Source organism: Nuphar pumila, chromosome 16 (genome assembly GCF_984573655.1).
Source record: "Nuphar pumila chromosome 16, dmNupPumi1.hap1.1, whole genome shotgun sequence".
Lineage (NCBI taxonomy): Eukaryota > Viridiplantae > Streptophyta > Magnoliopsida > Nymphaeales > Nymphaeaceae > Nuphar > Nuphar pumila.
In genome coordinates this window covers 62,031,765-62,055,559 of record NC_143264.1, presented here as the reverse complement: position 1 = coordinate 62,055,559, position 23,795 = coordinate 62,031,765, and positions in this window count along the sequence as shown.

Sequence of the window (23,795 nt, the reverse complement as noted above, 5' to 3'; positions counted from 1 at the left end):
CCATCCACTACCATTAGGGGTGGCAATCGTGTCGGGTTGGCGGGTCGACTCGACGGGTTGGCGGGTCAGCATACCTCAACCCAAACTTGACCCGTTTATTAAACGGGTCGGTTGTGGCAAACACGAACCCGGCCCGTTTAATAAACGGGTAACCCGACACGACCCACCAACCCATTTAATATAAATGGGTTGGGTCGGATAAACGGGTTTTCAAGTTGGTGGGTCGGGTTGACGGGTTTACGGGTCAGGTTGGCGGATTGAGCCGTCCGCCTAACCCGTTTATTAAACGGGTCAGCCGGGTTGGCGGGTTGGCATACCCCCAACCGAACCCGACCCGTTTAATAAACGGGTTAGGCGGGTCAACCCGTTTATTAAACGGGTTGGCGGGTCGTGTCAGGTTTTGCCACCCCTAACTACCATCTTTAAAATCATTTTAATTATTTTAATAACAAGAATTGAGGACAGGGCGGGGGCGGGATGGGACAAGGAAAAACGTAAGTCCATCCCCGTCTCCATCCCCCTGCGAGTTTTGATTTTAATCTTCATCCTTGTTTCATATCCTCCATCCCTGTTCCAAATGGTGGGAGGCAGGGTGGAGCCTCATTTCCCCCAAGTCCACTGCCATCCCGAGGTTTTACCAACAGGATGCCAACCAATGTGCGGCTAGTGATGGAGCGTTTTCCTTTTGGATTATCCAAAAAATAATAATTCTTGAAGTCCATTACGATGGGTGTGGAGTGGTGCGTTATATGTTCAAGATTCATTGTTTTCGTATGCTTCTATTATATGCAACTGTGAATGACAACTAGATTTTCATCCTTTTAAAGAAGAAGATTTTTCTAATTCTAATAACAATAAACTACCTTTTAAGATGGCTTTCTAAAAAGATAAAATATATCTTAAAGATTTGAATTTTGGATAAGATACAATGATCCAAATACAAAAACCAAAATATCAAACAAAAGTTCAAAATACAAATTGATCCAATTAAACCCTTATGGACCCAACTCTTCTCCTCCACTCTTGCATCATTCTCTGAGTTGGAGAAGCCTTGCCTTCTGTTTTGATTTTAAATGTATTTTAAAACACACACACGCATATATATATATATATATATATATATATATATATATATATATATATATATATATATATATATATATATATATATAAAAAATGATTGTATTGTACTCTAAAAATGGTGTTATCGTCAAAACTCACAAATATCCCAAAACTCATTGCATGTCCAAAATCATCTTAACTTATTTAGAATTATTTTACCCTTCTCAACATATTTGTGCAAACCTCTTGATGTTCACACAAATATGTTGTGAACCTCCTGACATTCATACAAATATATTGTGAACCTCCTAATATTCACATATGAACCTCCTCACATTCGCTTAAGCATAAGCGGGTGGTTTTTCTTGGAAAAAGCTTAAATATTTTTAAAAAAAGTAAAAGATTAGAAAATAGTATGTTTTAGCAATGCACTTCTATGAAAATATAAAGAAACAATTGAAAATTTTTACAAAATCAAATAAGCAAGAATTAGAAAATATATAATTAAAACATATAAAAAATTATTAAAATAAAAATATACTTAAAATAAAATGAGATTTATGTTATATGTGATATTTTTCCTTTAATGTTGGCTGCCCAAATCTTCTTGTAAATATTGAGCAATTTTCAATATATTTGCCATATTACTATCTTTTGTTGGGGTTGTTTTGTTCAACCCATTGGAAGGTGGGGCTTGTAACTGCCTCCACTTCCTTGCCTAGTGGGTTTTGTAACTACCTCTGTTTTCTAGTTGCTTACACTTTTTTATTTTTTGTTTTTTTGAGAGAGTAGTGTATTGGTCTTCTTAATTTTGAAATATAGTAGAATTTGCTTGTTTTCGCCCGTGGATGTAGGAAGGCTCATTGCCTACCGAACCACATTAAGATTTGGAGTGCTGTAATTTTTCTTTAGCTTTGGCAATTTTGTGGTGTATTTTTGTATGTGTTTCTGTTGCAGCATCAGCACCCTATATCGATTATTCCTAACAAACTGGTATCAAAGCTAGGTTGGGTGTACTTTAACACTGGTGGCATAAGATGTCTACAAAATTTGAAATCGAGAAGTTCGATCAGAGCATCAACTTTGGCATATGGCAAGCCAAGATGAAAGCTCTCTTGACCCATCAGGGGCTGCAAAAGGCACTACTCGGGAAAGAGAAAATGTCAAGCACTATGTCTACAAATGAAAAACAAGAGCTCAATAAAAAGGCTTTGGTTGTGATTCAATTAAGCTTGTCTAATGAAGTTTTGCTGGAGGTCATTCATGAGAAGATGACGGTTGCACTATGACTGAAACTGGAGTTGTTGTATATGACCAAGTCTCTCACCAACAAGCTACATATCAAGCAATGCCTTTTCATGTTAAGGATGGCAGAAGGTACATCAATTAAATTACATCTTCATTAATTTAATTCTATATTACTAGATTTGGAAAATATTGATGTGAAAATTGATGATGAAGACCAAGATTTGTTATTGCTTTGTTCTTTACCACAATCATATAAGCACTTTCGAGAAACTCTGTTATATTAAAGAGATTCTATCTCAATTGAAGATGAAAAATCATCTTTGTTTACAAAAGAGTTGATGGATAGGGATTTGACTGGTGAGCAACAATCTGAGGGTCTTGATGCTAAAGGACGACCTAAAGTGAGAAACCCACTTGGGAAAAATCGTGGGGAATTTAGATGTAAATCCAAAAATAGAACCAAGGTCTGTAATTATTGTCATAAAAAAGGACATATAAAAGCTAATTGTTGGAAACTCAATAGGAAGCATCAAAAGGATGAAAAGGAGCCTAATAAAGATGAAAATTCAGCAGAGGCTAGTGTTGCCAAAGAAGATATTGATAATTATGTTTTATTGGTACAGGTCATTCGATCCAAGGATGATTGGATCTTAGACTTTGGTTATTCATATCATATGACTCCTAGTAGAGAATTTTTCTCCACATATGAGTCTATTAATAGTGGAGTTGTCTTGATGGAAAATGATGCTCCATGCAAGACAGTTGGGATTGGTTTAATTTGAATCAAGATGTTTGATGGTATTGTGAGGACATTGATAGAGGTCAAACATGTTCCTGATTTGAAGAAAAATCTCATTTCCTTAGGCACCCTTGATTCAAATGAATGCAGGTATTCAACTGAAGGTGGAGTCATGAAAATCAGTAAAGGAGTCCTTGTTGTGATGAAAGGAAAAAGATCTGGTGGATTATACACCCTATTAGGCACTACTATTACGGGTACAATTGTTTTTGCATCTACCTCTATGTCAAATGAAGATGTGACCAAGTTATGTCACATGAGGTTGGGACATATATATGAGCGAGAAGGGAATGACCCTATTGAGCAAGAGAAGCTTGCTCTGTGGACAGGAAAGGTAGAGTTATGTGAGCATTGCATTTTTGGGAAGCAGGAAAAGGCTAGCTTCAAGTCAGCAATACACAAAACCAAGGCTACTCTAGATTATATTCACTCAGATCGTTGGTGTCCCTCTTGTGTTCCATCAAAATGGGGTGCACGATATTTTCTGACTTTCATTGATGACTATTCTAGAAAAGTTTGGGTGTTTATGCTTAAACATAAAGATGGAGTGTTTAAGCATTTTAAGCAGTGGAAGGTTTTGGTTGAAAAAACAAATAGGGAAGAAAATTAAGAAGCTAAGGACAGCTAATGGTCTAGAATTTCGCTCCACAGAATTTAATGAGTATTGTAAAATTGAAGGCATTGTCTGACACCGTACAGTAAGATACACTCCACAACAAAACTGAGTTGCGAAAAGAATGAACAAAACTCTTTTAGAGTGAGCCCATTATATGCTATCAAATGCAAGTCTGAGCAAGGATTTTTGGGCAGAAGCAGTGCCCACAGCCTGTTACTTGGTGAACTTATCTCCAGCCTCCGCCATCAACTTTAAAACTCCAAAAGAAATGTGGTCAGGTAATCCTCCAGACTATTCTAATTTAAGAGTTTTTGGTTGCCCAGCTTATGCCCATGTGAATGATGGAAAATTAGAACCGAGGGCAAAGAAGTGTATATTCCTTGGTTATACTTCAGGACTCAAAGAATATAGATTTTGGTGTTCTGATCTGAAGTCACCTAAATTTATGACTGAGAGGAATGTTACTTTCGATGAGTCTACAGTCTTATATCCAAAGAAAGAGATATGTGTCCCACAGAATGTAAGTTCTCCAGGTGGTATTGCAGAGCAGGTGAATTTTGAGTCTACAAGTTCACATCAGAGATCTTCTCAACAAGAGCACATTCAGGTGCCTGATACACAGCAAGTAGAGGAAATTCCACAAGTACACCAATATTCTCTTGCTCGTGATAGACAGAGAAAAGAGACTAGACCACCTTTGAGATATGGCTATGCAGACTTTGTTGCTTATGCATTATCTATTGCAGAGGAGACAATTGATGTTGATGAGCCTTCAAAATTTTTAGAAGCTATATCTTGTGGAGATGTTGATAAGTGGCTAGTTGCTATGGAAGAAGAAATTGAGTCTCTTCACAAAAATCAGACTTGGGAGTTGGTGGAGGCTCCCAAGGAAAAGAAAGTAGTTGGTTGCAAGTGAGTCTTCAAGAAGAAAGAAGGTACTCCAGGTGTTGAAGATGCTAGATATAAAGCACGGTTGGTTGTAAAAGGCTACAGTTAGGTAAAGGGTATTGATTACAATGATATTTTCTCACATGTTGTGAAACATAGCTCCATTCGTATTTTGCTAGCTTTAGTTGCTTCGCATGACTTGGAGTTAGAGCAGATGGATGTAAAAACAACATTCTTGCATGGTGAACTTGAAGAGAATTTATATGCAGCAACCTAAAGGTTTTCTTGTTGAAGGAAAAGAGGACCATGTTTGTTTGCTAAAGAAATCCTGATATGGTTTGAAGCAATCTCCTAGGCAATGGTATAAGAGATTTGATGCATTTATGATTCAACATGGCCACTCTAGAAGTAAATATGACAATTGTGTCTATTTTGGAAAATGATCAGACTACTCTTTTATCTATTTGTTATTATATGTGGATGACATGTTAATTGCAACAAAAGAAATATTTGAGATCAATAGGTTGAAAGCACTACTCAGCAGTGAGTTTGAGATGAAAGATTTATGAGCAGCTAAGAAAATTCTTGGAATGGAGATCCAAAGAAATAGGGGTGGAAGTAAGTTATGTTTGACTCAGGTTAAGTACATTGAGAAGGTACTTAAGCGCTTTGGCATGTGGGATGCCAAGCCAGTTACTACACCATTTGCTGCTCATTTTAGGCTTTCAACTTCACTATTATCATAGTCTCTAAAAGAAGAAGAATATATGTCACATGTACCATACTCCAGTGCAGTTGGCAGTATGATATATGCCATGGTTTGCACTCGTCCAGATATTTCACAGGCGGTTAGTGTTGTGAGCAGGTATATGGAAAATCTAGGTAAAGCACATTGACATGCTATAAAGTGGATTTTTAGGTATTTGTGGGGTACTATTGATATATGTTTAGAGTTTGGAAGAAACATTGATGTTATGACAGGATATGTTGATTCAGATTTTGCAGGAGACCTTGATAAAAGGAGGTCTCTTACTGGGTATGTTTTCTCAGTTGGTGGATGTGTTGTTAGTTGGAAAGCTACCTTACAATCTATTGTTGCATTGTCTTCTACAAAAGCCGAGTATATGGCAATTACAGAGGTAGTGAAGGAAGCAATACGGTTAAGAGGTTTGTTTTGTGAGCTTTATTTGTGTCAGAAGGTGACTGTTGTCTATTGTGATAGTCAAAGTGCTATTCACTTGACTAAGGATTAGATGTATCACGAAAGGACAAAGCACATTGACGTCAGGTACCATCTCATTCGTGAGGTTATTTCTCAAGGAAAAATTGTTGTGAAGAAAATTTATACAGAAGAAAATCCAACTGACATGTTGACAAAGCCTCTAACAGTGACTAAGTTCAAGCACTGTTTGAACTTGGTTGGTGTTCTCTACAATTGAAGATTTTTTTTGGAGAAGATGAGCATTTTTCATTGTTTGCATTTACAAGGACATTATGGAGGAGTTTGTGTCAAAAGTTATGAAGAGCATCTGTGTTGACCAACCCAAAGGTGGAGATTTGTTGGGGTTGTTTTGGTCAACCCATTGGAAGGTGGGGCTTGTAACTGCCTCCACTTCCTTGCGTAGTGGGTTTTGTAACCACCTCCATTTTCTAGTTGCTTACACTTTTTTATTCTCTGGTTTTCTGAGAGAGTCGTGTATTGGTCTTCTTAATTTTGAAATATAGTGGAATTTGCTTGTTTTCGCCCGTGGATGTAGGAAGGCTCATTGCCTACCGAACCACATTAAGATCTGGAGTGCTCTAATTTTTTTTAGCTTTGACAATTTTGTGGTGTATTTTTGTATGTGTTTTTGTTGCAGCATCAGCACCCTATATTGATTATTCCTAACATCTTTCCAGTAAAAGCATAAAAAACATTATTATAAAGAACAAATAACAACTTTGAAAACTGATGTTGGCATGTCTTCAACCTCTACATTGCTTGTATTTTGATATTTCATTGGTCCATAAAAATGAGCTTCAAATACTGGTGAAACTTGTGAGTAGCAAATGTTTGTCCCTCAGCAAATGTTTGTCCATCAACAACAAAGCTCATATATGCACCATTTTTGCTCTCTAAAAGATGTCCAAAATGTTAGACAATGATGGAGGGTGGTAATGATATGCTATAAAACATCGATACGCCAACATTACATCAAACTGAGAGGCAATCATCTTTTAAGTAGTTTTATGCTTCTTAAGTAGACTTCTTCAAGAAACGGTAGTAATCATCCTTTGAATTTTTTAATTTATAACCCGAAGAAACCACACCCGACACAAAAATGTGGTTGCGCTGGCTCAACTTGTCATACCTACAATCATTGTACTGGTGGCATAAAATTTTGTGGTTAGGACCTTGCCCCGAGGGTCTATTGTAATACCTTGACCTGGGACCTCGAGAGTCCAAGTCCGACTAATATTACTTTTCAGAGGAAAAGCATACAGAGTTCACACAGAGAAAACATGGCTATTTTTGTTATTTTTCTAATAACTCAATTTCTTTCACAAAGTTCATCATTCATAACATGCAAAAATAATGATTACATAAATATTCAATGACAAGAAAGTAAACTAACAAGTACTCTGCTGCAAAGTCAGAGTAGCCGATCACATCCTATCTGTGCTAGTGTACCTGAAACCTACAGTTGGAATTATACAGAGGTGAGTCTACAACTCATTAAAGAATATTTATAAGAAAATAATAACTTTAACTGATAACTGTAGTGGTCTTTAAGCCCCTAGTTTGAGTTTAGTTTTCAACACACCACATAAGGTTTGTCTGTTTTAAATTTTTTTTACTTAATTCTCTTAATCAAATACTCACTCACACTAAACTATAATACTAGGTCGGTTATGCCAATTATAGCCATCTATGGGCATAGCAACCCACGTAGAACACTCAAATTCTACAATGTTAGCCAGACTATGAACTATACACTCCCGGTAATCTCGGGATCACTAGGCACTGCAGTGAAACAACAAGGGAGACCCCATCGGTAGCTAGCCGTGAGGTTAGGCTCAAACTCAATCTCGTCATAGTTCATACTATATCCTAACCATAATTACTTTCAACTATCCATAGTTATCTAGAATCTCAAATACTGTGTGAATATAACTCTAAGTCATATTTTAAGTTCATTACATTAAACCTTACTTTCACGCTCGTGTTTTACTTGTTCTCCCATAAGTGATCTCGTGAAATAATCACGATGGATCTCACTCTCAATCTCAGAATTACATTAGGGTTCACACATTGTATCATACTAAGTATGCAATGAAGTAGAGTCTGTATGTTGTTAAATAATCGGTGGTCCACTCTCCATGGTGGTTGCACTCTAGTCGCGAAACAGGTAGCCATTTCTATAGGTCGCCACTTTCGGGATGTAAGAGGTTATGCATGATAATCTCAATATAAAATTCACATGATATGATTAGATTAAAGGGATTTAAGTCTAATAAAAAATCTCATCATAATGCATGTTATTTGCATATTATAACATAGATGTTATCATAAAAACAAACTCTTTATAATATGCATGATATATCACGACTAACATGTGCATATAATCATCTGATTGCAATAATCTCATGCATAGTCATTTTATGCATATCATGTTCACATTCAAGAGTTATATTTCTAAATATGCTAATATGCAACATCGTTCATGATATGCAATGCAATATGGTTTGTTCACAACTAAGATTACTTATAATATCCTTTACCTTGAATATGAACATTATACTCTGGCCGCAATCGAGTCACAAGAGGCTCTAACAATAGGATCTGATCATCACAAAAACATGTTTATATTAATATTTATAACTTCTTTATATTTTAACAAAATTACCAAAATACTCCTCCCGAGTTGACTCTTCAGACATTAATTTTTGTGCCCCTGATTTGACCAAAACCAAAGAACAAGAAGATTTTCTTCTACGATGCGAATCCAACGCACCAAACCTCACTCAATCTTGAGTTCGGAGTGCAAAGTTATGCTCATTTTACTTAATTGGATATTGGGTACACACAAGGGTAATTTGGTTATTTTAACTCTTATGACTTGACCTAATTCATCCTATGTCAAAACATGTTCGGTCTGAGCTTAGAGTACTAGGTTTACTAAACCTAGTCTCTACCCATATGGGTTTTGTATAAAAACTCAATTGAATTCTCAAAATTCATAACTAATTACAAACTAGATCAAGATCCATTTCTGATCTAGATTTAAAACTGTCAAACTAGATCTAGACTCAGTTCTGATTTGAATCCAGAACCCATCCATCTATGAGTTGGATCTGGATCTAGCTCAGATTTGGATTCAGAACTGTCAGACTGGATTCAAAACTATCAAATTGGATTCAGAACCAATTCTGATTTAGATTCAAAACTGATCCATCCAGCTATGAGTTGGATCCAGATCTAGCTCATATCTGAATCTAGACCTAGTTTTGATCTGGATTCAAAATTGATCTAGCCCTAATTTGGATCTGACACTGATATAAACCTGATCCAATTTTGATTTGGATCCAACACTGATCCGTACCAAATCAAGTTTTGATCTAGATCCAGATTTGTCAGACAAAATCTGGACTCATATTTGTCTGGATCTAATTCAATTTGGATTGGTCCAGACTAACTGGATCGAACTGGACCCAAATTCGGTCTGATCTAGATCAGACCAGATCCAAACAAAGAATCGAGACCCAGTTAGACCCAACTCGATCTGGTTCACACTCAGACCAGTTTGGTCTGACTGAGTTGGTCTGATTTGGTACGATCAAGTCAGACTGATTCAGTCTGATCTACCAGAAAAAGAAAGAAGGGGAAGAAGACAACATACTTGTTGCCATCGACGGGTTCCGATAATCCCCTCCCCCTCTCTATGTAACTCTTTCTCATTTCTTTTTTTTTCTCACGCTCTCGCTCGCTATGTCTAATGATGGCCTTTTATAGAGCCCTCACGGTGGGTGAGCATAAACCTCACCTCACCTGTCAATCGTGCAGGGTGAGGTTTATCTTCATTCCCTCTGCAATGAAATGGGGAAGGCAGTTTCGAAAATGGGGGAACTATCTTCCCCTTATTGTTTTTTCTTCACCTCCCCCACCTGACGATCTTGTTGGGTGATTTTACAATTCTACCCCCTTAAAAAAAGATTCATTCTAAATCTTACTTGAAAACAATTATGAAAATTGCACACAGATGTTTGATTTTTACTCCCATGTAGACACATTTTTGTTGTGATGACCCCATCTGCCCAATACCAATGATATATCTTTATGTCGCAGCTTCTACACTTTCACATCTAAGACTTTGGGTTTCTTGGTCATGCTTAGGTCATTCTAGATTTTCAATACTGACTTGACTACATCTAATATATGAGAGGGATCAAGCACATACTTTCATAATATAGAGACATGAAATACATTATGAATTATAGACAAGGAAAGTGCCAAAACCATTTGGTACACTGTCTGACCAACTCTCGCAAGTATCTCAAAGGATCCAATATATTTTTGACTCAATTTTCTCCTCCAACCAAAGCGCATTACTCTCTTAAATTGAGATATCTTCAAAAACACATAATCATCTTGCTCAAATTCTAACTTGCAACATCTTTGATTTGTGTAACTTTTCTGTCAACTTTATGCTACCAAAAAATGCTCTGAAATAAATCTAACTTGGTCTGTTGTATGCTGCACCAATTCAGGCCCTAACATCCCAACATAATGGTGTTCGATACTATCAACCATACAGTTCCTCAAATAGAGTTATGCCTATGCTCGCCTGAAAGCTACTATTGTAAGCAAACTCCATCAGAGATGAGATGTCATTCCATGAGTCACTATACTCTAAAGTATATGCTTGCAATATGTCTTCCAGAGTTTGAATGGTTCGCTCTGATTGTTTATTTGTCTGAGGGTGGAATGTCATGCCCATTTTTAACTGTGTCTTCATTGCCTCCTGGAAACTCTACTAGAATCGCAAAGTAAACTTAGAGTCTCTATCTGAAATAATCGAATCGGGTACTTCATGAAGTCTAACTATCTCTCTGATGAAGAGTTGGGTCAACTGGTCATAAGTGTGAGTCATCTTATAAGCTAAGAAGTGAGCTGACTTAGTTAGCTTATCCACAATCAAACATACTGAATTATTCTCATTCTTGGTCTTTGAAAGTTCTAAGACAAAGTCCATAATAACATCCACCCATTTTCACTCAGGTATGAGAAGTGGTTGTAGTAGTCTTCTGGGTCGTTGGTGCTATATCTTCACTTGTTGGCACACCAGACACATACTTACAAACTTCACAATGTCTCTCTTTATTCTGCTCTACTAAAACATAACTTTTAGATCTCGATACATTTTGGTACAACCAGGATGAATAACATATCTAGAGTGGTGTGCTTCATCCAACAATTGATTCTTGAGTTGATCATCCTTAAAAATACACACTCTATGACAAAACCTGAGAAGACCCTGATCATAAACCTTGAAGTATGATTCCTCACCTTCAGAAATTTTCTTTCTAACTTTGGCCAAGTCCGGATCTAAGGGTTGTTTTTGCTTAATTTGCTCCTACAATTCTAACTTCAATGTGGTTTGCACGAACAATAATCGACTTGATAAGCATCAAACTTCTGCTTTCTGATGCGCAACTAAAGAAAACAACTCCCAATCTATGAGTCTGGCCAATGCTCCTGACTTTCTTCTAAGAGCGTCAACAATTACATTCGCCTTTCTCAGGTGATATTTTAACTTGAAGTCATAATCTTTTAAAAATTCAAGTCATCTTCTCTGTATCAAGTTCAAGTCTCTTTGCAAAAAAATAGGTACTTGAGGCTTTGATGATCAATATAAACTTTAAATTGTTCATTATATAAGTAGTGTCTCAATATCTTAAAGACTAATACAACCACTGTTAGGTCCAAGTCATGTGTTAGATAATTAACTTCATGCATTTCAATTGGTGAGATGCATAAACTATCACCTTACCATATTGCATCAGAACGTAACCCAATACCTTATAAGAAGCATCACTCTAAATAATGAACTCCCCCAATCCAGAAGGTAAGACCAAAATTGGAATAGTAGTCTAATGCTTCTTTATCTCTTAGAAACTTCGTTCATACTTGTCATTTCACTCAAACTTTATGTCTTTCTTAGTGAGTTTGGTCATTGAAGCTGCCGATATAGAAAATTCTTTCATGAATCACTGATAGTATCTATCTAATCTCAAGAAACCATGAATCTTTGCAGGATTCTTGCGTCTAACCAAATTGGTGATTGATCAATCTTCGCAGGGTCTACCATAGTTCTCTCTTTGGATACGATATAACTAAGAAATGACACCTACTCCAACCAAAATGCATACTTTAAAATTTTGGCGTAAAGCTAATGCTTTCTAAGTGTTTGCAGAACTATCATTATGTGTTCCTCGTGTTTCTCTCTCATGGTTGAATAAATAAGGATGTTATGAACAAATACTACTATGAACTTATCCAAATATGGTCTGAAAACTCTGTTCATCATATCCATAAAAGCTGTTGGTGAAGGTATGACCAAAAACTCATAATGGTCGTATCTTGATAAGAAAGCCATCTTATCCACATCTTCTTTCTTAATTTTTAGTTTATGGTAACCCGATCGCATATCCAACTTCGAAAAGCATGCAACTCTTTGAAGTTGATCCAACAAGTCATTAATCTATGACAAAGGATATTTATTCTTTATGGTCACTGCCTTTAATTGTCGATAATGTATACATATTCACAATGATTTATCCTTCTTTTTTATGAATAGAATTGAAGCACCTCAAGGAGATACTAATGGTTGTATAGAACTTTTATTCAATAATTCTTGCAATTGCTCCTTAAACTCCTTAAGTTTTACAGGTCTTATTCGACAAGGGGCTTTTGAAATGGGTGTTGTTTGTTAAGATAAGAAAGTTGTACACGATAATTCAAGTACAAGATTTTGATGATGAACAACTGAATTTCAGCTAAGGCAATGAAGTAATATGAAAAGAATTGAAGAATTCGTTAAAGAATCTGTGAAGACAAGTGTGTAAATGTAAAATTCTTTAAAAGTCTTAGATTCTTGTAAGAGTCTTACTTTAATTGCATATCTTACTTGCATTTCACCTTAAAATACTTAGGAAAAACTTTTCTAAACCAACCCTTAACAAAAATCTTTTTAGAAAGCTCTTTACTCACATTTTCAGGTTTATCAGTTGACCAATAGACTCATCAGTCAACCAATTTTTTCGCGCTAGTTTTTCAAAGCAAAACGTCAACTTTCTTATTAGTTGACTAATCGACTCTTAGTCGATAGGACAGAATATTCAATTTTTAAAAAATTTAGCAGGAGTCGACTGAAAGTTTTTTCAGTCTACTGATGATTTTCATCAGTCGACTAACTTTTTTTTAGTCGACTAAGTTTTAAAACCCAGAATTTAAATCTGTTCGGCTAGACACAATAGTTGACTGACTTTAATTGTCAGTTTGCTAATATTTGATTGCAGTCGACTAATAACTATTTCAGTCGACTAATATAGCTATTTTTGAAACTTTTTAAAGGTGCATTTTTTCAATTTTTCAAATGATTTAACCATTCAAAACTGACTGTTTTGATACCCTTTCGTACCTCCAACGTATGAAATTCCTAAACTATAACTAAGAGTGTGATCTTCACTCAAAATAATTGAATTGAATCGGATTACATTGATTTAAAAGATCGGATTCTTTATTTTTCACTCATATTCATTTAAGTATTCTTTTTCTCACTTACTGAGTATTTTCACTTCAATTCTTTTTGTGAGTTAGTAAAATTGTGAGTTGAGTATTTCAGCAACCTTAGAAGCCTATTCCACTCCATTTGCATTCACAAGAAATGCGTGTAGGTTGATTGTAAGTTGATTATTTCAATTTTTCTGTAAAAGAACAATGTCTCATTGGTTTAAAGAAGAAGTTTGCTTTCAACAGGGTTGTTGCTGAAAGTGAGACCGATTTTGGTCTGTTTGAACTTGTGGTGACACAAGTGTGATAGTGAAAATCTCAAGCGGGTTTTGCTTGGGGACTAAATGTAGGTTTGGAAGACCGAACCAGGATAAAATTCTTGTGTTCTTTGTGTGTGATTGCTTTGCAGTATTCAAATTCCGTAAAATTTCAAATACAAAGATTAAAAACACTATTCACCTCCCCCCCCCCCCTCTTGTGCTCATTGCATCGATCCTACAACACTTTCATTGTTCTTGAGACAAGATTAATCTAGAACTCAATATCTCAATCAAGAGGAAAACCTAATAGCTCCTCTAAAAAAATATCTGCATATTCTTGAACTATGTTCACATCTAATATAGTGAGGTCTTCTCTTCCGGCGGTCTTCATGTAAGATAGAAATCCAATGCATCCTTGTTGAATGTATTTATTAGCCTTCAAGCATGATATGATTGTCGGTCCCTGATATGTAAAAGTTGAAGTATGGGGTTTTTTTAAAACTAACATGCTTCTTTCTGCAATCAATAGTGGCATGGTGATCCAACAACCAATTCATACCTAAGACAATATCTATATCTTTTAAATCAAGTTGCAACAAGTTCATAGGCAACTCACGGTTCTCTATTTTCATTACACAGTTGTTGTTCACAGTGTCAACTATGGTGGACTCTCCTATAGGTGTTTCTATCAAGTAAGAAAAAGTCAATCATAAAGGTGAAACTGGTAACTATTTTTCAAAAATTGAGGTAGTAAAAATATGCATAGCTATAGAATCAAATAACACATGTGCTAGAATACCAAAAATAGGGAGTGTACCTTCAACCACCTCAAGGCTGGGCAGCCGCATATGCATGACCTGGTACTGCGGGCTTCTGCTTTAGGGGTACACTATTTCTCCGATCAGGCTGTGGGAAATTGTTAACATAGTGACTCATTTGCTAGCAATTGAAGTACTTGACATTCCTTAAGTCACACCTGCCTTCGTGCCTTTGAAGCCCACAAGTCCTACATGGACTATCTGAGTGGGCTGACTTCTAAGTTTTCTGTCTCTTAGCTTGTTAGCCTCCTAAATTCTTGACTTGCTTACCCTGGGTTTGAGCACTGGTATGACCTCCGTAGTGCCTCTTGTGCTATCGCTGAAACTTTCCATTATACCGAAACTTCTTTCGAGAGAACTCAACCACATCGCAACTGTTGTATTTAGTTGTTTCTTGAGTCTTAGGCTTTTCCTTTTCTTGAAGCTTCTCCTTCATCCTCAACTCAAAAAATTCAAACATTGAAGCATAGTTTACGAGCCGACTATATTTTTTATTTGCAGTGGCCCTACCGATCTCAAGATTTTCGGTCTTAAGCCCCTCTCAAAGCGTTTACATTTCACTTTCTCATTCGCCACCAAGGACTTGGTGAAATGAGAAAGTGAGTTAAATCGGGTCATATACTAGCCTACAGTCATGTCCCCTTCCTTCAACTTCCTAAATTCTTCCTTATTCTTCACCCTTTGACACTTCAGAAAGAATTGCTTATAGAAACTCCTTACAAAGGTGGATCAAGTCAAATAAGTGTCTTGCTTTAGTGTGTCTCGGATGGTCCTTCACCAGTGTTCTGCATCGCTCGTCAAGTTTGACACCACTATCCATACCCTCTGATCCTCCGAACATTGAATGACATCTAAGACTTTTTCACTTACATGAGCCAATTCTCTATTGTGATGTCATCATGAGTGTCATTGAAAAGTGGAGGTTGCATATTCTTGAACCTTTCAGCATAAAAGGTGATGCCTAAAATGATCATTTGGGGTTGTTCTTGTTGAGTTTGGGTGGTTTCAAGAGCTCGTATAGGATGCAGTTTGTAGTATACTCAGGAGGCATCCCCATACTTTCTTCTCATGAGCTACTCATCGGTGATTCTTGTAGGATTTTCATACTCTCTCCTCCATCACTGCGTGAGGCATGCCTCTTAGGAGTACGAAAAGATGAAGGCACTCATTGAACTAGTGCACCTCCCAAGGTGCGAGATAATGAAGGTGCCTTCCAAGATGGCCTCCCAAGGCACTCTCCATCACCAGTCACTGCATCAAGCTGCTTCATCTCTTGTCTGGTGACTACAATGTCCTTAGACAAATAGGATATTCTCATACGAGTAGACATATATGCTACAATGAAATTATCACGTAATGGACTTATCATTATTTGAGTGAGTTATATTCGCACGAAATTCTATCACATGCATACAATTATGATACTCATTTAGTCAAAAATATTTTATTTTATTAAAAACATCCCAGTACACATAAAGAAAATAAAAGTAAACAAAACAAGAAGGAAACAAAGCAAAACGAAAGATAAATAGACTAGACCAAACAAAACTAAACATTTCTAGATGCAACATCATTTCACTCCTCAATCCATCTGAAACTTGCTTCTCTCCCTTAACTCCTTCGCGTCTGGCAAGGGTGAGGTATAGGAAGAACACTCATGTTGTATGAGGGCAAAACATGAGTGTAAGTAGGTGAGGCGGGCATAAGAGTGAGATCTTCAGGTATAGGAATGGCACCCATATTATATTGGGGAAAAGCGGGAGTGTAGGTAGGTGAGGCGGGGCTAAGAGTGGGATCTTCATCCTCGCCTTTTTCCCACAAACTTTTTTATGTTGCTCGTCTCTTTGCTGGTCCTAGACCGCTTCCACTCACATGTGCAATGTGCCATGCTGCCTCTATGGCCTGGATTGCTGCCCTCCTGGTTTCTTCTATAAGAAACTCCATGGTTGGATTTAAAAATCCTCGATTGGCTGCGTTCATGATAGCCGCATAGCTGGTCCAAAACATATGTTGTTCTCATACACTTGCCATCTTAGATCCTCTCTGAGACGTATAATTCATACTAGGGGATGCTCTCCTTGTGACTCCTCCTTGAGCCATCATCCAGTTCCTCACCATTTGCTGACGATGGGACTGGTGAGTCCCTTGCTCATAGGGATGTGGTTGTTGCCTGTAGGACTGTAGTCATCGCCCCTAAGTAATGTCAAGGTCATTCTGTTGGTATGCATCTCTTTTCTCGGCTATGATATAGATCAGTGGGGGTTGTGGTGTCAACTCTAGCACTATTTGAGCCATGCTCGCCATGACTCCAGTAGTTATCTCCATTGCAGCGACGAATTCTTTTCTTCCTGCGACTGGCAACTTAGAAGGTTCTTGCGCTCTAGCATCTCAGTGATTATCTCACTCGTTAGCCATTCTTAATCACAAAACAACCTAATCACTATCATGTTTTCAGTGAGTAAAGACGTATACTATATTTTATGTCATTGAACTTGTTATGAATGATAAACATTTTTTTGTAAACCTGCCTCCAATACCATTTTGTAACACCCTGATTTGAGACCTCGAGAGTCCAAGTCTGGTTGGTATTACTTCCCAAAGAAAAAACATGCAGAGTTTACATAGAAAAAACATGGCTAATTTTTTTTCTAATAACTCAATTTTTTTAACAAAGTTCATCATTCATAACATGTAAAAATAATGATTACATAAATATTCAATAATAAGAAAGTAAACTAACAAGTACTATGCTGCAAAGTTAGAGTAGTTGATCACGTTCTTCCTGTACTAGTGTGCCTGAAACCTACAATTGTAATTATACAGGAGTGAGTCTACAACTTAATAAAGAATATTTATAAGCAAATAATAACTTTAATTTACAATTGTAGTGAGCTCTAAGCCCTTAGTCTGAGTTTGGTTTTCAACACACCACACAAGGTTTGTATGTTTTAATTTTTTTTCTTAATTCTCTCAATCAAACACTCACTCACACCAAACTATAACACTAGGTTGGTTATACCAATCATAACCATATATAGGTGTAGCAACCCACGTAGAACACTCTAATTCTACAATTTTAGAATGACATTAGGGTTTACACTCTATATCATACTAAGCATGCAACGAAGTAGGGTCTCTATGTCGTTAAATTACCGATGTCCTACTCTCCATGGTGGCTTTACTCTACCTACAAACCAGGTAGCCCTTTCCACAGGTCGCCACTTTCAGAATTTAAGGGGTTATGTATACTAATCTCAATATAAAATTCACATGACATGACTACATTAAAAGGACTCAAGTCTAATCAAAATCTCATCATAATGTATGTTATTTGCATATTATAACATAGATATGCTATCACAAAAATAATCTCTTTTTAATAAGCATGACATATCGTGACTAATATATGCATATAATCATCTCTTTGTAATAATCACATGCATAATCATTTTATGTATATCATGTTCACATTCAAGAGCTATATTTCTAAACATTATAATATGCAATATCACTCATAACATGCAACATCATTCATAACATGCAACACAATATGGTTTGTTCATAACTAAGATTAGTTATAATATCCCTTACCTCGAATATAAACGTTGTACTCTGGTCGCAATCGAGTCTGAAGAGGCTCTAACGATATGATCTGATCATCACACAAGCATTTTTATATTAATACATATAACTTCTTTATATTTTGATAAAATTACCAAAATACCTCTTTTAAGTTGACTCATCAGACCTCAAATTTTGTTCTCCTGATTTGACTAGAACCAAAGGACAAGGAGATTATCTTCTACAATGTGAGTCCAACACACCAAACCTCACTTAATTTTGAGTTTAGAGTGCAAAGTTATACCCATTTTACTTAATTAAATATTGGGTATACACATGAGTAATTTGGTCATTTTAACTCTTATGACTTGACCTAACTCATCTTAGGTCAAAATAGGTTCGGTCTGAGTTTAGAGTATTAGGTTTACTGAACCTAGTCTTGACCCATCTGGGTTTGGTATAAAAGCTCAATTGGATTCTCAAAATTCATAACTAATCACAAACTAGATCAAGATCCATTTCTAGTCTGGATTTAAAACTGCCCGATCAGTTCTGATTTGGATGAAAAACTTATCCATCCAACTATGAGTTGAATCCGGATCTAGCTTATATTTGGATTCAAAATTTTCAGACTGGATTCAAAACTATCAAATTGGATCCAGACCCAATTCTGCTTTGAATCCAGAACTGATCCATCAAGCTATGAGTTGGATCCATATCTAGCTCAGATCTAAATTTAGTCCTAGTTCTAATCTAGATTCAAAACTTAATTGGATCCAGATCCAACCTTGAGTTGGATCTGGCACTAATACAAACTTGATCCGATTCTGATATGGATCCAATATTGATCAATTGGATTCTCAAAATTCATAACTAATCATAAACTGAATCCAGATCCATTTTTTATCTGGATATAAAACTTTCAGACTAGATCTAGACCCAGTTTAGATCTAAATCTAGAACTGTCAGACTGGATCCTGACCTAGTTCTGATATACATCCAAAACTGATCCATCTAGCTAAGAGTTGGATTCAGATTTAGCTCATATATGGATCCAGTATTGTCATACTGGATCTAGACCCAATTATGATCTAGATCTGGATCTAAAATTGATCCACCCAACTATGAGTTGGATCCGAATCTAACTCAAATCTGGATCCAAAACTGATAGATGGGATCCAGACTCAGTTCTGATATGGATCAAGAACTGATCCATCCGATTGGATTCAAATCCAGCTCTAATTTGGATCTGGCGCTGATCTGAACCAGATCTAGTTCTGATCTGGATCCAACACTGATCTGAACCAGATCAAGTTCTGATATGGATCTAGATTTATCAAATAGAATCCAGACCCAAATTTGTCTGAATCTAGTTCAATTTGGATCGGTCTAAACTAACTGGATCAAACTGAACCCAGATTCGGTCTGGTTCAGATTAGACCAGATCCAAACAAAGGACCGAGACCCGGTCAGACCCGACTCAGTCTAGTTCACACCCAGGCCGGTTTGGTCTGATTGAGTCGGTCCAATTCGGTACGACTGATTCAGACTGGTTCGGTCCGATACGATCGATTTTTTTTTACTTGGTTCGATCTCGGTGTGACCCAGACTGCCTGGTTCGGTCTAGGTCGCACCCAGATCGACCCAAGTCGGTTACTAATAGGGCAGAAGGGGCACAACCCCTTCTGATATTTTCCTGCTATAGAGGGGTTGGCAGCCAATGCCGACCCTCTCTCTCTCTCTCTCTCTCTCTCTCTCTCTCTCTCTCTCTCTCTCTCTCTCTCTCTCTCGACAACAAGGCCGACAACCATGGTTGTTGGCCTATTGTTTGTTTGTTTTTCTTTTTTTTCTGCAACTCACCGACAACCATGGTTGCTGGCTCTCTGATCGACCGATAAAAGAAATAAGGGGAAGAAGACGACATACCCGTTGCCGGCAGCAGGTTCCAATAATCCCCTCCTCTCTCTGCAACTCTTTCTCGTTTCTCTTTTTTTTCTTCTCTCCTCACGCTCTTGCTCGCTCTGTGTAATGATGGGGTGGAGGGATCACCGTGAGGGCTTTTTATAGAGCCCTCACAGTAGGTGAGGATAAACCTCACCCCACCCGTCGATCGGGGTGGGGGGGGGGGGGTGAGCTTTATCTTCATCCACCCTGTGATAAAGCGGGAAAGGTGGTTCCGCAAAGGGGGGAACCATCTTCCCCTTATCTTTTCTTTTTTCACCTCGCCCACCCGGCGAACTCGTTGAGTGGTTTTACATCTATGCTGAATCACCATTTGGATTTGGAACTTTGAATTTAGAGGCACTTTCCAAACCGAGCCTTAAAATTTTGTCAAGTCCTTTTAAAATTTCCAGTTTTTAAGTCCTGTAATCACTATGATGAGGCTGGTTTGGTAGCTTGGAGGATTACAACCATGATTACTGCTTTCTAATTGGTTGTTTTTGCATTAATTGCTACTTCATCAATTTTATTGATTAGTGTACCCATTATATTTGCTTCTCCTAATGCTTGGTCATGTAAATATTTGAACTTGAGTCCAACACTGACAACTTGAACACCTTAATTAGTGTTGTACCAAGTAATGGCATTCACTTTGTCCTTTTAATTCTTATTCTTAAATTTAATTTAATTTTCATAGGGAAATGGTAACATTCATGGTTTTTGTGTAATTGTGATTAGGGTTATCACCATGAACCTCTATGCAACCCCCCTCCCCCTTGGCTTTTCTCTTGTGGCCTGGGTCTTACAATTTGAAACCCACCTGCATTTCTCACTGGAAAATAAAACAACAAAACCATGCCTCCTAACCTGTTATTTATTAAGTCTAGCTAAGCTTGATAAAGCTCTTAGCTTTATCCCACTAGTTTAGTGAGTTGTTAGTGGAAACTTTAGCAAAGGTGCACTATTAGCACCAGCATTAAGGATCAAAATCAAAATGAAATTATGACCTAGGGAGGTTAAGCAACAATTGCACTTGTTAAAGCAAAACTTTAGGACTGATGTTCGAGTTTATGGCATGAATGGCTCAATGTTGTTCTATGAATTGTTTGAACATGTATTCATCTACATCACATCTGTTTTTGGACCTACAGTTCTAATTTTGCATGCTTCATGCTTTCTACAGTTTAAAATGAACAGTGTCAGCTGTATGTAGTCTTAAGAATTGCCATCCTAACCAAGGTTTTAAAACCCGTGACTCGGAACTCGACTCGTTCTTTATTGACTCGTGACTCGGCGGGTCAACTCGGTGACTCGGACTGGGTTTTGTTAACTTTTGATTTTAAAAGAAAAACAATATATAAATTATCATTTAAACATATAAAAGTTTGTAGAATGACTTAATTACTAGTGTAATTGATTAATAAGTAAAATAGCATCAAGTAAAACTATATCTAACTTATAATTACTCATCTAATAGCAAAAAATCGAACAACCAAGCAAAACAATAATTCAATATTTCAATAGAAACAAGCCCTAAAGTAAAGTTAAGTTAAAAACTTACAAGAGTAAGTAAAAACTAAAGTAAAGATAATCATACTTGAGCAATCTGCAATGCATCTCGGCAATCAACTTTCGCATCTGAGCAATAACCATACTAGACCTATGGTCATATAACAAAATTACAAAGTTCATAAATATAAAGTTAATGATCATAACACAATGACAAAATCAAATTTCAAACATCCAAAATTCATCCACTTTAAAAAAACATGATATCTCAATTCTCAAATCAAGAGTCAATGACTCAAATCTCAAATAGAGGCGAAGTGCTATTATTTGGAACTTCATTTGAATCAATTATTGAGTTGGAAGTAGAAATTAATGGCTGAATTGGAGTACTAGTGGTTGCATTTTCCCTTGCATTTTCATCTTCAACTCCATCACCACCTTCGTCATCAATAAGATTAGCTTCTTCAATGTTTTCAACTTCCATCTCCAAGTCTCTTAAGAAATCCTTCATTCAATAAAATATGACACATTTGAGTTAACATGCAATAGAGAAAGACAAAAAACTAAATTAAAATGTTTTTAATCAAGTTAAAATATCAAACAAACTTTTACGGTTTTACCTCATCTCCATCTAAAACTCCTTCTTGCATGACCCATTCATCCATTGGTGTTTGCAAATATATATTATCCAAAGAAATTGGGTCAAGACGTGTTCTCTTTAATTGCTTTTCTCTCAGACGTAAATTATAATGGACAAACACTAAGTCATTAAGTTTCTTTTGAGCTAATCTATTTCTTCTCTTAGTGTGAATTTGATCAAAGGTACTCCAATTTCGTTCACATCCAGATGTAGAACATGTTTGACTAAGTATACGAATAGCAATTTTTTGAAGATCGGGGGCACATATTCCATGCATTTTCCACCACATTGCTGCATAAAGCCAAAACACACAAAAATGAAAAGTTGATTAAAGAAATATTCTTTTGCACAACACAACAATAATGTTTAAGATAAATCACCTGGCTTATGCTCATCTCTAGTCATAACAACTATAGAAGTACCAAAATTTGCACTTGCGTCTTCAAATTACTCAAGTTGCTTGCATGCTCTTACTCTAGCTGAAATATTTGACTCCAACTTCTCAATACATTTAATTAAACCACGCCTTACTTCAGGATGCTTTGTAAATTACATGAAATAGTGCAAATAGTCAAATACATTAAATTGATAATTGATAAAAGAAAGTTCATATTCAAAATTTAAAATAATTAATAAAAAGATATAAACAAATACATACCTTAGAAAATTGTGGACTATAGTGGTATTTGGGATTGAGATAGTATGCTGCTGCATGAAGAGGGTGATGAAGTTGATTTTCCCAACGATTGTCAATTATTTTCCAATAAGGTTTATACTTTTTCTCGTCATTGTCATGAATTTCTTTTATAGCCTCTTTGGCTCTATCCATAGCTTCATAAAGATAACCCATTGTAGGATTTTCTTCTCTATCGACCATTCTCAAAACTTTGACTAGAGGTTCTATAGTTTTAACAGTTGATTCTACGACTCTCCAAAAATTACTATTCAATATAATATCCTCCATCTCTTTTCCCTTAGCAAATGATGAATATTTTGAATTGTTCCATTCGTCTGATGCCATCATTTTTCTAAGACCACTTCGATGTTCTAGAAAAGATTGAAGCATGATAAAATTAGTGGCAAATCTTGTAGTAACGGGTCTTAGAATTTCTTTCTTATTAGAAAATTGAGTCCTCATTAGGTTCAAAACAAAAGTATGATTGTAGATGAACTTCGTGATCCTTTTTCCTTTTTCCACACATCCAGCTATGCTTTTTATCTTAGACAAATCTTCGAGCATGAGATCTATGCAATGAGCTGCACAAGGAGTCCAAAATATGGTTTTCCTCCTATCCTCCAACATCTTTCCAGCTGCTTGATAGTTGGCTGTATTATCTGTGATTATCTGCCATTTTTTAATTTCAAAACATTATTAACATACTAGAAAAATTATAAATATCAATGTTTAATAGAAAATTACAAAAGAATAGAATAATATACCTAAACAACATTCTCTGCACCTACTGTTTCCACCACTTCATTAAATAATTTTAATAAATTTTCTTGATTCTTCACGATACTTGTTGTATCAACTGATTTCAAGAAGTAAATGCCCCTTGGACAATGAACCAAAAAATTTATCAATGTCCTCTGTGTTGCATCTTTCCAACCATCAACCATAATAGAACAACCCATTTCAACCCAAGACTCCTTGTATTCTTTGAAATAATCATCAATTTT